This window comes from Miscanthus floridulus, chromosome 18, assembly GCF_019320115.1.
Source record: "Miscanthus floridulus cultivar M001 chromosome 18, ASM1932011v1, whole genome shotgun sequence".
Lineage (NCBI taxonomy): Eukaryota > Viridiplantae > Streptophyta > Magnoliopsida > Poales > Poaceae > Miscanthus > Miscanthus floridulus.
The window spans coordinates 96,831,407-96,846,895 of NC_089597.1; positions in this window are offsets into that span (position 1 = coordinate 96,831,407).

The following is a 15,489-nucleotide window of genomic DNA, read 5'->3' on the forward strand; positions in this document are numbered from 1 at the left end:
TTATGGTCATGTTCGCTTGTCTTATAATCCGTATATTTCAGCTTATTTTTTCAGCCGGAACAGTGTTTCAGCTGGGTTTTTTAGCGAAGCGAACGGGGCCTATGTATTTATGCCATGTTCGTTTGGCTGATAAGTCATGGCTGAAAGTACTGTTGACTTATTTTTTGTGAGAGAAAAATATTGTTCATTGGCTGAAAAAATACGGCTATAAGCTAAGCGAACAGGATGTTAGCTCAATCCACATATGTTGAGATGGATTGAAGTGAAAATTCCACATCAATCCACTCCAACACATGTGACTTGAGGTGGATACATGTACATCAAACAAGGCCTAAGATGGATTTTAGCCCTCAAACTAAAATATCTAACTTTGGCCCTTCAAGTCTTCAGTATGACTCCAACTATCCACCAACTATTTTGAAATTGCCGTTTTAGATTTTTTTTTATGACATGTCAGCAGTAGAATTAAATACCATAGGATGGTTTTGCACTTAAACTTGGTTCTCATGCATTTTTTTTCAATCTGGTGACTGGATTCAAATGCATGTCAAAAACACATCCTTCTACATGGCCAAACCATCACCATATCAGCAAACATAAGGTTCAGAAACAATTCGAGCGATAAAATTCTTTGGTTTTGAATACTTGAAATGCCAAAGTAGTCGGATATTTCTATTTGGGACCTAAAATGTGACTAATTCAAGGACCAAAAATAGACTTCATCCTAGAAAAAACTAGATTAGATGAATATTATGCTTGCTTTTCATTAAGCTAAACGCTCAAGTATGTAACAGAAAACAATATTTGGTTGTGAAAGATCTTAAGCTAAATCTTATACTCACTACTAGAGTAAGACTCGGGTTGTGCCATTTGAGTGTGGGTCACTGTATTGATCTTTTAGTGCGATCAAAACACATCACTGCACAAAAAAATTAGGACCACACCGTGCTTATGTTGGATGGCACAACACAAAAAATAGTATGTAAGAACATCTACGATACATAACTTTCTAGTATTTACTATACTAACTTTCATCTGATTCTAAAGGATTATGATGATGATTTAAACTTTTTATGAAAATAATACGTATAAAATATATTTTTCTAGTATCAAGCAGACAAAGAAAAACAAGCAAAGCCATGATTGAGACAATATGACACGAAAGAATACCCGCATGTCATGGACCATATGCTTACGCCAAAGAAAAACTCATACCTAAAAGTGATAGTCCGAAGCGGCACGAAACACGTGAGAACTATACCATATTAGCACGGTACGGTCCAAAGTCCCAACTCTACTTGCTACTCAACCCAACATCTATCGGAGAAATTTACAAGGGCAACAGTCTTTTGCTAGTTTATTTGGTTGACAAGAAACAAAATTGTTTTAGACAATTGTAACATAAACTTTGCGTAGGTCTTACTCCGAGGAACTCATTGGCTCCGTCGTTGGAGTCAATTGCAGCATTGTGATGACAAGAAAGAATGCATCATTTGTACTTGTCGCCCATTGGAGACTACAACAATGGCCTTTTTCACCTCTCATGGGTAGCCTTATGTCTGATGTTTGAGACTAGTTTTGTTTTAAATATTTATGTCCTATAATAATTTTGGTTCGATTCCTCACTTGTGGGGATGAAGCCGGACGTTCTTCCATTATTGAGAACAAACATCTATATAGGCCCAAGATGTGCACTCCTTGATACGTTGAGTGTGCCTTGACTAAATGCTAAAAGAGAGATGAATGAAGCCAGACGTTCTTCCATTATTGAGAAAAAAACATCTATATCGGAGGAAGACGTGCACTCCTTGATACGTTGAGTGCGTCTTGACTAAACGCTAAAAGCCATGTTCGCTTGGCTGATAAGCCATGGCTGAAAGTACTATCGGCTGATTTGTTGTGAGAGGAAAATACTGTGAAAGAATCAAGATGCCCAAGAGGGGGGGTGAATTGGGCTAATTCTAAATTTCTTTGCAATAATTAAGTCCTATGGTTAGCCCAATTAACCCCTTGTGCCTAAAAAGTGTTTCTAATTGTTCTACCGCACAAAAGACTTGCAACCTAAGTTCCAATCCTACTCTAGCATGGCAATTCTAAGAATGTAAAGACATGAATTGAATTACGCAAAGTAAATGCTCAAAGTAAATGCTCAAAGTAAATAGAGAGAAAAGAACGCGACGATATTTTGCCGAGGTATCGGAGAGTCGCCACTCCCCACTAGTCCTCGTTGGAGCACCCGCGCAAGGGTGTAGCTCCCCCTTGATCCACGCAAGAATCAAGTGCTCTCTACGGGTTGATTCTTCGATACTCCGTCGCGGTGAATCACCTACAACCGCTCACAACTTGAGTTGGGTCACCCACAAGCTCCGCCGGGTGACCACCGAACTCCCAATCACCACCAAGCCATCTAGGTGATGGCGATCACCAAGAGTAACAAGCACGAACTCTCACTTGACCACGATAAGCCTAATGAGAAGGTGGATGCACACTTTGCTACTCTTGATCTTCACTAATGAGGTCTCTCTTTTGGATTCTCAAATCTCAATCACCTCACTAGGACCTTGCTCTTCTTGGCACTCTCTAAGGTGTTTCTCAGCTGTTGGAATGAGCAAAAGTAACCCCACACACGAGTGGAGGTGGTATTTATAACATGGGCTGAAAAACGAACTGTTATGTCCCTCTACGGGGTGACCAGACGCTCTGGTCAGTATACCTCGAACTCCAGTGTTTACAGTGTGACCAGACACTGGCAGCGTACGGTCATGATTTTTCCTCTCTGGAACCTTACTGGAGTTGACCGGACGCTGCCTCTCAGCGTCCGGTCACTTGACCTCTCAGCGTCCGGTCAAACCAGACGCAATCACCTTGGTCAAATGAACTGACCAGACCCTGAGCCAGTGTTCGGTCACACCGGAGCCAGCGTCCGGTCAATATTTGACCCTCCATTCACTTCCAACTCTCGAACATATGTGAATGAAGTTTGCTCCATTGGATCATAGGGCTGTTGTGGAGCTACCTAGTGCTAGTTTTAACAAGTGTGCACCACACCTAACTCACTAGACTCACCTAGGTCAAGCTATCCGTTCATACCCCCCTTAATAGTATGGCCAAAGGAAAAACAAAGTCCTAAACTACTCTAAGTGTCTCTCCAACTCCAATCGACACTTAGAACTAGTTCATCCTTAACCTTGTTGTCTATCCTTTGAAAACCGAAATGATTTCCATCATAGGGGCATGACAACCATGATTGCCCAATCGATCTCCATTACCGTGACCTAACTCAATTGTTTCTGTAAAACACATGTTAGTTACAGTAATCACGTATTGTTATTAATCACCGAAACCCAACTAGGGGCCTAGATGCTTTCAATCTTCCTCTTTTTGGTGATTGATGACAATACTACCTCGAATATGTGAAAGAGATGAGGTTTTTAACATGCTTGGTTCATATAAGCTTTAGGCATTAAGAAAAAAGGTGTTAGACAAGCTTATATGATCCAAGCCAACATGATTTACTCAAAAGATATGAAATAAGCATGAGTACAAGTAACAAAGCTCATTTGCATCGGAGTAAAGCACGGAAGCAAAGGCAAATGAGCAAAACACAAGTGATATGACATATAAAGAATTCAAAGTAGACATCACACAAGTCATATATCACAATCACGTAGATATCACTATCACATAGATATAGTAGTAGACATGAATGCATAATGTATCACACACACAAAACCATAATAGTGTATCTCACAAATAGAAACTCCAAGTATAAATAGATAAGCTAATGTAGTAACTAAGCTCCCCCTAAGCCTAACGTACTCGAACCCTCTCCCTCTTTGGCATCAAACACCAAAACCTACGGGTCGATCGGTGGGGCTATAGCGGACGAGTCGGGCGCTGAGGTACGAGGAGCAAGGTGGAACTGGGTGCCATCATCGTCTGATCCTAAGCTCGGAGCAGTCTAACCCTCTATAGCTAGAAGTGATGCTGTAGCAGTCTAGGTCGGATCAGGAACTAGAGCTACTGTAGACTGAGCTGGTATGATTATAGTAGGCTCTGATGATTCCACTGAGGAAGGGAGCGTCTCTGTAGTCCCAGTAATAGGTGCAACTGTAGAAGGACCTGGGACATGTAGATATGGAGGAGTGGGCATCCCTTTCAACTCACTGAATGAAGCACCAAGGCTCCTAGACATGGTGGTCTCTGGTACAAGCAGCGAAGATGTCCCAGCCGGTGTGAAGCCCGTCTGAAAAGGTGTGAACTACGGGGCTAGTGCTGGTGAAGCAAAGTACTAGGACACCTGCTCTGTAGGAGAAGCAAACGGCGCTGGTGGTTGTCCCTAACTCTGAAGCCCACTAGGTTGTAACGCTAGAGTCGTGGAAGTGGTGGCAGGCTGACCAAGCTGGGGCGTAGGCTGTGGCGGTGGAGCCCCAATAGCTGTCACTACATGCTGCATAAATCCAAGAAGCTGCTGCTGCATGAGGAGCTGCTGCTGATGCATGGCCTGCTGCTGCTATAGAGCTTGAGTCTGCTGCTGAATAGCTAGCTGCTGCTGCTGGATAGCCTGTTGCTGCTGCTGGAACTCATCCTGCCGAAACTAGAACTGTGCAAATGTAGCAGCTGTCTCCAGAGCCTAGCGTGCCTGGTCTTGCCTCATCCGCTCAAGTATAGCAAGGAGAGCGGGGTCTGTCTACGGGGTAGGTGGCGCTGAGCTAGAACTGCCAGCCTCATGATCATGTCGCTGTGGAGGCATCCAAGGAACAGGTTGGTAGTCATCATCAGAACTATCACTGGGGTCGCTCACGACTACACCCTCCTACTGAGCAAGCTCCTCCTCCTCAGTAGCTGCTATGCCCCTGATAATATCATCTTGTTGGGCTGTAGACTCTGGCACCTCAGGACGTCGACGTGGCTGACTAGGTGCTGTAGGTGTACTGTGCCTGATCATCTGTGTCATGTTATAGGCAGGAAACTCTATGGTGGCACCACTGTACTTAGCAAGCATCTCTAGCGGCCTCACTGTGACTGCCCTGTGGATAAGCCATGTGATCCAGTGAGCATAAGGTAGCTGCCTGTGTCCTCTAAAGCCCTCAGCTATAGTGTCCTCCATCTCTGACAGAATAAGATCCCAGATATCAAAGACTGTCTGCTGCATCAGAGAGTTGATCAGCCACAACTGTATACGTGTCAAGCTCTCTCTGTATCCCATCCTAGGAAGCAGTGTCCTCCTCATAACAGCCTCAAGTATGCGAGCAGGGGGATTTAGGTCACTGGGGTTCCTGCGTGATCCTTCGCCGAAAGGCTCGGTGAAGCAGTGGCGAACCAAGTTAGTAGGGGGCACATTACCACCATGAGGGCGTCTGGGGGGTGCTGTCTGGCCATAGCACACCTTATGAAGTCTGATTGGCTGCTCCTAAAGCCTCAGTATCTCCCTGACCCTCTGGCTTGTCAGGCGGTAGTCTCTTCCTCTGAATGCGAAGTGAATATATCTATGCTGCGGGTCAATCCAGAGGGAAGCATAGAACTACCGAACCCAAGATGGAACATATAGTCCGGTCTGTCCAATCAAACCTGATAGCCCTGGTAGATATGTAAGGTAGGGGCAAATGTGCTCTCCAACTGCTGCAACTATAGAGTCAATGTGGCACACCCTCTATGAAACGACCTGATTTTCGCGAAGGGAAATCCACAGAGTCGAAGTGTAATATGACCGTTGTAGATCATATTACCCAAATTCCAGTCGAATACCACATCCATACAACGATAATATCAGAGTACAAATAGTGTAGAATTACATAAATTATTACATCGCCACATTAGCGGAATCAAAAGTAGCATTCATTCAGAACAGCTTGAAGATAAGATCCCTAAAACTCAAGCGTAGGAACGAACCCCTCAACCATCAAACTCCTCAGAGCTATACTCCTCAGTAGAACCTGTGTGCCAAAATTTATCAGTACGATTTGTACTAGCCACTCCCACCCTATGAGCTATGCTTTGTGGAAATTGGTTGCAAGTTGGATATAATCAAAAGGAACCTATAAGGCTAGGGTTTTCTATGTATTAGCATATCAAGTATATAATAGTATAGTCAAGTTTTAGCACTATTCTCACACACATTCCACCCCATTTCTGTCCAGAGCCAGGTTTCGATCCTGGGATTGATATACCACCATCTCCATATCATCACCATACCATCGCTCAGTCGACAGGCCAACTCCCTCTCGGCACTATCTCATGGCCCATAGCCCCTGACTACGACCGACACTCTCTCACGGGGGAAGAAGAGAAGGACTCATCTCGCTATCTAGTTTAAGCGAAACCCAGGAAAGGTCCATAGCCGACAAGTCAGCACATGTATCGATCAATCAACCATACACTCTGCAGAGGTTTTACATAACCACAAGATCTGCCTTCTTCGCTGACTGTCGTCAACTGGGCTGATTCCGACCGCTTGCTAGCCTAGGATAATGCCACTCTACCATTCAGCCCTGGTACACCCCAAGCCTAGTCTAGGGTGGCTGAAACTGTGAGTCATGAGCTGGGTCCACAAGGTCTCCATGAAGTCTTGGAAGGGTGTGGGGGAAATCCTCTGTGCCCCGTACCTCCTTACACTGTCCGCTATCAACCTAGCAGTAGTGGAAATATCCTACCAAGTAGTCCGGTCGTCCCGCACCATATAGGGCGAGTGATACGTAAGGCTTCCTGGTGAATCTGAGTACTAGTAAGTCCTTAGGGATGACCAAGCCAGAATGTCTTCATTAGGGTTTCCATTTACCATGCCACCACAACACCTCCACCCTGGGCTCCTCCCATCACAGGTTCACACCCAGGACCACCTCATATACCATTTACCCACCACATGTATCCATTCTAGGGGTGCCCAGGTAGCACCCCATGGCAAGACTTGCCCTAGGCTCGTCGTATACTCCAACTTGGTCGACACAACCCTCATCCTCCACACACCCAAGTCACACACGCAGCACTCTCCCCAAAGTCCTGATAACTCCAGTTTCCACCACGCATCCATATAGTATATATAAGCGTAGTAGAAATAATAAGCAATGAAATATAGCAGCGAGCGTGTGACTAGCCTAACAGCAGGGTGAACAGGGGTAAGGTTGCATCAAGGTAAAGGCCATCAAGTAAGCATACTACCATGCAAGCCCTATCATAATGTGAATATAACAATAAAGTAAAGCAATAGTAGTTCTATATTAGCCATGCATAATAGGTGCTACGAGATTGGGTGGGATGTGGCACCTTTAGTGTAGTCGTCTTCATACTCCTCACGGTACTCTCGGTCCTCGTCCATCTAGTTCTCCTCCGAGTCTGCAAACGATCGCATTATAGTCGCGTTAGCGACGTCTATAGAATAGCACAAAGAAGCAATGAAAATTCAAAAGAGCCAAATGCACACAAACATGGGTCCATTGCGTAGAGCTCGAGTTTAGATAAATTTTGGTCCAGGTTTTATATTTTTCTGAGTTCGTATGAATTAGTTATGAATTTCCGAAGTTTAAATCATTTTCGAAAATGGAAAAGGCTGAATTAATATCGTGCTGACACATGTCACGCTCCTGTTGGTCTACATGGCATGCTGACATCAGCATGACATTAGCATGACGTCATCATCTCGGTTCCGAGCTGACAGGTGGGGTTCTGCTGATGTCAGCATGACGTCATCAACATCATCAGTTCCGACAGGTGCGACCGGGGGCTCTTGGGTCACTGACATGTGGCCCTGGTCAACGGTCAACGTTGACCGGTCAATGGTCAATACAGGCCGGGCCCAAACTGGACCGGTTGGGCCTAGATATGGGCTGGGCTTTGGCCCGCCACGTGGCACGTGCTGGTGCTTCCATATCGTCTTACTGGGCCACTAACGGGCCGTGGTCCACGGGCGTAGGTGAGGCGTGGTTCATGGTGAACCTGCCTACGTTGGTCCATACACCGTAGAGCCAGTCTATGAAGGACTCGGTCCACTTACTCCTTCCTAGGGTTTGGCTCACGTGCACGATGTGGTCATGGTCGGAGCTCGGTGGAGCTGCTCAAGACGTGGTCGGCGTGGTCGTGGTCGGAGCTCAGCGGAGCTGCTCGGGACGTGGTCGGTGTGGTCGTGGTTGGAGCTCGACGGAGCTGCTCAGGATGTGGTCAGCGTGGTCGTGGTCGGAGCTCGGTGGAGCTGCTCGAGACATGGTCGGCGTGGTCGACGTGGGGAAAATCCCCTCCTCTTCCTCGACGGGGCTCCCACCGGTGGTGAGGTCACCGGCGAGCTTCTCGGGCGGTACTGGTGCGCGATTAAGGTAGCTAAAAGCGTCGCCAAGCCTCGGCGAGCACAGTGGTGGGGGTCAAGGTGGCGGCTATGGCTTCCTAGGGCTCTGGCCATGGTGAATGGCGGCGTGGGTTCGTCGGCATGCATGAACAGGGCTGTAGTGGTAGCGAGAGCCTAGTTGGAGGAGCGTGTGAGCTCTACGGTGCTTCTACGACCATGGTGGGCATGTTGAAGGAGCTCCTGGTGCTCCCAGTGGCTCCGGCCATGGTGGTGGGGACAAAGCGGAGGCGGTGGTGCTCCGACAAGGTGCGGTGCGGCAACACAGGGCTCCGGTGGGCTTCTTCCTCGGCTAAGGTGAGCGCGGTGTGCCTCTCGTCATGGCGAAGCCAGTCGGGGTGTCAACGTCGCCTTTACCACAATGTAGAAGACGCGGTGGTCTTGCCATGGTTGTGCTCTCGGCCATGGTGAGCGTGCCCGTGCATGTGCGCTCCTGCTCCGATGTACAACGTCGTGGCTGGGGTCCTCCTTTTGGCTGATGGCAGCGCGCACGGCGCGTCCTGGGTCTCGGCAAGTGTGGCCATGGTGGTCTCCCTAGCTAACCAGTTGGGCTAGGTCGGAGCTCGAAGCTTTAGCAAGGTCTCGATCATGGCGGTGCACATTCCATTTGGCTAGGGAGGTGGTATCAATAGGGTGGCTCACCACAGGGTTCGTGGCGGTAGGATGGCGGTATGGTGGCGAGGCGAGGCCGTGATGAGGCGATGCAGTGTCGTGCCGAGCAGCTACGTCACTGTAGCTGATCGGGGCAGCACTCCTGGCTCCGGTGAGGTCCTCCCCGCAGCGGCTTCCTTCTCCACCTTGCTTCTCCCTCCTCGCTCTCTCTCGGCTTGTCGCTGTGTGGTGCTGTGCCACCAGCGGCGGTGGCGAACGGGCTGAGGGTTAGGGCTCACGGACGTTGGCTTTTATAGCCGAGCTCCAAGGGCTCCAATGGCGGACGGTGATCGGGCGGTGGTGATGCGTGCGGCGTATCCGATGTCTCGCGTGCGGTAGCGTAAGCGCGGCGCAAGGGGAACAAGGTCATGCGATTTGCGTGACCCTGGGCCCACGCCTGCCATGCTGGTCGGCCCCCGGTCACGCGGGGAGAATGCATGGGTGAGGGGAAGAAGACGCTACTGTACTGATGCATGGGGTCCGGTTGGCAGCGAGTGCGGCTCAGGCGCATCGCGACGCGGTGAAGCGGTACGGGCTGGCAGGTGGGACCCAGCGGTCAGCGTCTATGCACGCGCGGGTGGCGAGAAGAAGCTGGGCCGGCTTCATGGGCCGCGTGCACGAGTGGGAGGGCAGGTGGGCTGGCTCGTGAGGCCGAGCAGGCCTAGGCTGCTGCTGCTCCCTATTCTTTCCTTTCTTTTTTATTTGTTGCCAATTTGGTTAGGGTTTATCATAAATATTAAGTAGGTTAGTTAAACATCACATAAGGCAAAAGAATCCAAATCACAAGTGGGTTTAAGGATGCATGCATGATTTATTTATTTAGGAATTTAATTACACATGTAGCATAAAACTAAACTATGCTTATGATTTTTAACCTAGTTGGGTCACATCCAATCCAAAACTAGGGTTTGGCTTCTACATGTGTCACACAACATCACATAGGGTTAAAACAAAAATTTTGTAGCTGAGATTTTTGGTGTGTGGATTTTTGGGTTGTTACACTCTGAGATCTAAAAACTGCCCCACTGTTGAGATAGGCATTGTAGAAATCCTCCTATAGTGGAGTGTAGAAGCCCTCTGAAGCTCTCTCATCCCTCCTCGGCGGAAACCATACCTCAAAATCAACAAATCTCAGCTGCTGAACCTGCTTGGCCGTGGCGGCCCTCAAGTCAAGATGGGTCACTGGAGGCGGACCCTGTGATCTAGGCGGTGGACGAGAACCCCTCCGCTGCGTGTCAGCCCTCGGTGTGACTGGGGCATGGGTACGACCAGAGCGGTGAAGCTGTGGCTGAGGTGCCTGCTCTGTCTCCTCGGCCTACTGACCCTCCTGAGTCTGCTCTATCGGCTCTGTAGGTGGGGGCTGCTGCTGTGGCTCCTGCTGTGACTCCCCCTAAGGCTGAGACTCCTCAATGGCAAGACGTCGTCCTTGCATCCTAACAGTCCTAGGTGGACCACCATGAAGACACTCAATACGCTCAAGTCTACCCTGCACTTCTGGTGACAGATGATCTGCAATAACAACTCCACTGCGAGTACCTCCTCTCTCGGCACGCTCTGCGGACTCTACAACTATAGCTGCTTTGACTGTCTCTGCATCAGGGTACTTCCGCTTCTTTGATGCAACCTTCTTCGTTGCCTTGCCTTTAGGATCTGCAGGCAAGCGAGGTGGACGCCTCGGATCCTCATCTCCTAGACCACCTCCGACATTCTTTGTGCGAGCCATCTGATAAATGTGAAGAGAATCAACTGCCACTAACAAGAAACAACTACCTCTGACACTTTCGAGGCTTGGCCTCGGTCCATACTCGCGAGCTTGGCCCCAAGTTAACTGACAACTGCCACACGATCTCAACAGCACCGACTCGCTGCACAATGGAATAGAAGGATATACAAATAAATACAATGTATCTAATAGATGCGAAACCCTAGGAAGCAAGCAATTTAGATACGAAATTGAGACGCGGGACTTGCTACCTGTCGAAACGGCGAAGCGGCGAGAAGAGAAACAGATCGGGGGACACCGAATTGGTTAGGGTTCCTGGTCGGCGAGGATCAGCGTCACTAGATTGCAACCGGTGACGACGTTTGGCGGTGCTTGGTGCGGATGCTAGGTCACTAGTGGCACATGGCAAAATCAACGGCTAGGGCACAGGTGAGCTCGTGGCGGCGTTGGTGCAGTGAAGTGCGGCGACGTGCTGAGCAGTGGTGGCGCACGGGGCAGCTGGCGGCAGCGCTAGAGCAGCGGTGGCGCACGAGGTAGCTGGCGGTGGCCCTAGAGCAGCGGTGGCGCATGAGGTAGCTGGTGGCAGCGATGGAGCAGGGGCAGTGGCGGCGCGCGGGCAAGCGGCGGTGATGTGCGGGCTGTGGTGACGGCGCACGGGCGAGCGGCGCAAGGAGCAATGAGCAGCTCGTGGTGCGGTGGCGAGACGGCGTGGCACATGGCGGCTAGGGCAGACGGTGGTAGAGAAGGCGGATAGGCTCGGTTAGGGCGTGCACGCGGATTAAATGAGGGTCCCCGGCGGATCCGAAAAGGAAAGGAGAAAAGAGATCATAAGCCGCACGTTTTCTACTGACCGAACGCTCCGGTGGTAGCGACCGGACGCTACCACCCAGCATCCGGTCGATTCCAGAGAGGTCTAAATCCTCTGGAATCGTGACCGGACGCGTCCGGTGGACACCAACCGGATGCAACCAGAGTCCGGTCACCTAGCCTTGACATCTTCATCATCGACCGGACGTAGAAGCTCCTTCTGACCGGACGCTGGAAAAACATTGTTTTAGCGTCCGGTCACTCCTTCGGTAGTACGTTCACCTCCTGTGAACTGACCGGACGCTGAACACCAGAGTCCGGTGCAGCGTCCGATCACTCCTTCTTCAGCAAATCTTCAAAGTCCTTCGCGCTGCCTGTTCCCAATCAAGTCCTAACTCCAATAAGATCCAAATAAACATCAGTTGGGACTGATGTGAGTGACCTCTCTCAAACCATCAATTTTTTTCAAAATATTTTGCCTTCGGCTATAATTCTTTTTAAGAAATTAGGCAATAAGAGGGCAATTTGAAAACAAACGACAATCATGCATATGCAATGCAATACTTGAAAGTAAAACTAGTTGCTTGTCAAGTTTGATCCAAGGTTAAGCTTCTTCACACGCTTTTTGGCGGTTATCTTAACCATGTTAGACAAGCCCTATATGCATTATAAAGCATTAAACATGTTGTATATTACAATGCAATGCAAGGGACAACACAAGCTCAATTTTTAGTGAAGTTGCTAAAATCAAGCACATTGAGTTCATTCCGCAATCTACAAAATGTTGCCTCATCTAGCGGTTTAGTGAAGGTATCCGCCAATTGATCCTCGGTTCTTACACCTTCTAGTGATATATCATTTTTAGCAACATGATCTCTAAGAAAGTGATGATGGATATCTATGTGCTTGGTGCGAGAGTATTGAACCGGATTGTTTGCAAGTTTTACCGCACTTTCATTGTCGCACAAAAGAGGTACTTTATCTAGAACTACACCATAGTCTAGCAAAGTTTGTTTCATGTAAAGTATTTGTGCACAACAAGCACCTACGGCAATGTATTCCGCTTCGGCGGTGGACAAAGCCACACTATTTTGTTTCTTGGAGGACCAAGACACAAGTGATTTACCAAGCAAATGGCACCCTTCGGATGTACTTTTTCTATCAACTTTGCACCCAGCATAATCCAAATCAAAATCGTCAATTAATTCAAATCTAGCTCCTTTAGGATACCAAAGGCCAATGCTTGGTGTGTGTTTAAGATACCTAAGGATTCTTTTTACGGCAATTAAATGAGTTTCCTTAGGATTAGCTTGAAACCTAGCACACATACACACACTAAACATGATGTCGGGCCTAGATGCGGTTAAATATAACAAGCTACCAATCATAGAGCGGTAGAGAGTTTGATCAACCGGGTTACCTCCCTCATCTAGGTCGAGATGTCCATTAGTTGACATTGGAGTCTTGATTGGCTTACATTCATCCATCTTGAATCTCTTGAGAAGATCATTAGTATATTTCTCTTGAGAGATGAAAATCCCTTCTCTCATTTGCTTGACTTAAAAACCAAGAAAGAATGTAAGCTCTCCAATCATTGATATCTTGAACTCCTTCGACATCAATTCACCAAATTCTTTGCATGAATCTTCATTTGATGATCCAAAGATAATATCATCAACATACACTTGATAAATGAAGATATGCCCATCAAGCTTCTTGGTGAATAGTGTGGTGTCGACCTTCCCAATGATAAAGCCCTTCTCAATGAGGAAGTCCCGAAGGCGCTCATACCAAGCTCTTGGGGCTTGCTTAAGCCCATATAGTTCCTTAGACAACCTATAAACATGATTAGGATATCTAGGGTCTTCAAACCCGGGAGGTTGATTAACATAGACTAGTTCATTAATAAAGCCATTTAAGAATGCACTTTTCACATCCATTTGATAAAGTTTTATTTTATGATGTGATGCATATGCAAGGAAGATACGGATGGCTTCTAATCTTGCAACCGGGACAAAGGTCTCTTCAAAATCCAAACCTTCAACTTGAGAGAACCCCTTTGCAACTAGTCTTGCCTTGTTCCTCACAACAACACCTTGATCATCTTGCTTGTTTCGGAACACCCACTTTGTTCCAATGACTCTTGCACCTTTTGGCTGCTCTTCAAGAGTCCAAACTTCATTGCGGGTGAAGTTGTTCAACTCTTCATGCATGGCATTTATCCAATCCGGATGTTGAAGAGCTTCTTCTACCTTAGTAGGCTCAAAGCAAGAGACAAAAGAGTGATGAGCAATAAATGAAGCAAGTTTTTGAGATTAAGTCATTACACCCTTTGATGGACTCCCTATGATGAGATCTTGTGGATGATCTTGAAGTAGGGGTGTATTTCTTCTATTGACCACTTGAGGGAGAGGTTGTGGAGCATCACCATATTGTGCTTGTACCACCATTTGTTCATGGGAGACATGAGTATCTTCATTTTCTACTCTCCCATCTTTTGCATCATCTTGTGGCACACTTGATAAAGAGGGTGGATCAATCACTTGTACATCATCTTCATCATCTTTAGGCTTGATGTCTCCAACCAGAATGTTCTTCATAGCCTCCCTAAATGGTTCATCACCTACATCATCAAGATTCTTATGTGCTCCTTGGGAGCCGTTAGATTCATCAAATTCTACATCATATGTTTCTTCAACCAAGCCGGTGGTATGATTAAATACTCTATATATTTTGGACTTTGATGAGTAACCAACAAGAAAACCAATATCACAACGTCTTTAAAACTTCTCTAGGTGTTGCCGCTTCTTGTAGATGTAGCATTTGCAACCAAACACCCTAAAGAAGGAGATGTCCGGCTTCTTTCCATTGAGCAACTCATAAGATGTCTTGTCAAGGAACTTTTGAAGGAATAGGCGGTTGGATGCATAGCATGCAGTGTTGATTGCTTCCACCCATAGAGCTTTGGGGTGTTGTACTCATCAAGCATTCTTCTTGCAAGAGTGATCAATGTCCGGTTCTTTCTCTCAACTACACCATTTTGTTTAGGAGTATATATTGCGGAGACTTCATGTTTGATTCCAACTTCATCACAATAAGCTTCTATGTTTGTGTTGTTAAACTCTTTCCCATTGTCACTTCTTATCTTCTTGAGCTTCACTTCAAATTCATTTTGTGCTCTCTTGGCAAACTTCTTGAAGTAAGATGCAACTTCGGATTTGTCATGAAGGAAGAATACCCATGTATACCTTGAATAATCATCAACAATCACAAGACAATAAAGATTTCCTCCCAAACTCTTGTATGCTGTTGGTCTAAATAAATCCATGTGAAGGAGTTCTAGCACTCTTGCGGTTGACATGAAAGCTTTTGTTGGATGGGTATTTGCAACTTGCTTGCCGGCTTGACATGCACTACAAAGCTTGTCCTTCTCAAACTTCACATCCTTCAACCCTCTCACCAAATCATTCTTCATAAGCTTCTTGAGTGAGCTCATCCCAACATGAGCAAGTCTTCTATGCCATAGCCACCCAAGTGTTATTTTGGTGAATAGGCATGTCTTCAAGTTTGCATCTTCAGAGGTGAAGTCCACTAGATATAGATTATTGTTTCTAAATCCTTTGAATATCACATGATCATCATCCTTCTTGGATACAACAACCTCCTTCTCGGTAAACAAGTATTGGAAGCCAAGATCACACAATTGTCCAACGGATAGCAAGTTGAAACTCAATGAAGCAACATATAGCACATTAGAGATGGAATGATCATTTGATATTGCCACTTTGCCCAATCCTTTGACCTTGCCCTTTGAGTTATCTCTAAATGTGATTCTTTCTTGCCCATCTACTTCTTCATCTAGTGAGGTGAACATACGAGGATCACCGGTCATATGTTGTGTGCAACCACTATCAATAACCCAATGACTTCCACCGGTCTTGTAGTTCACCTACACACAAGAGATCAAGCTTTAGGA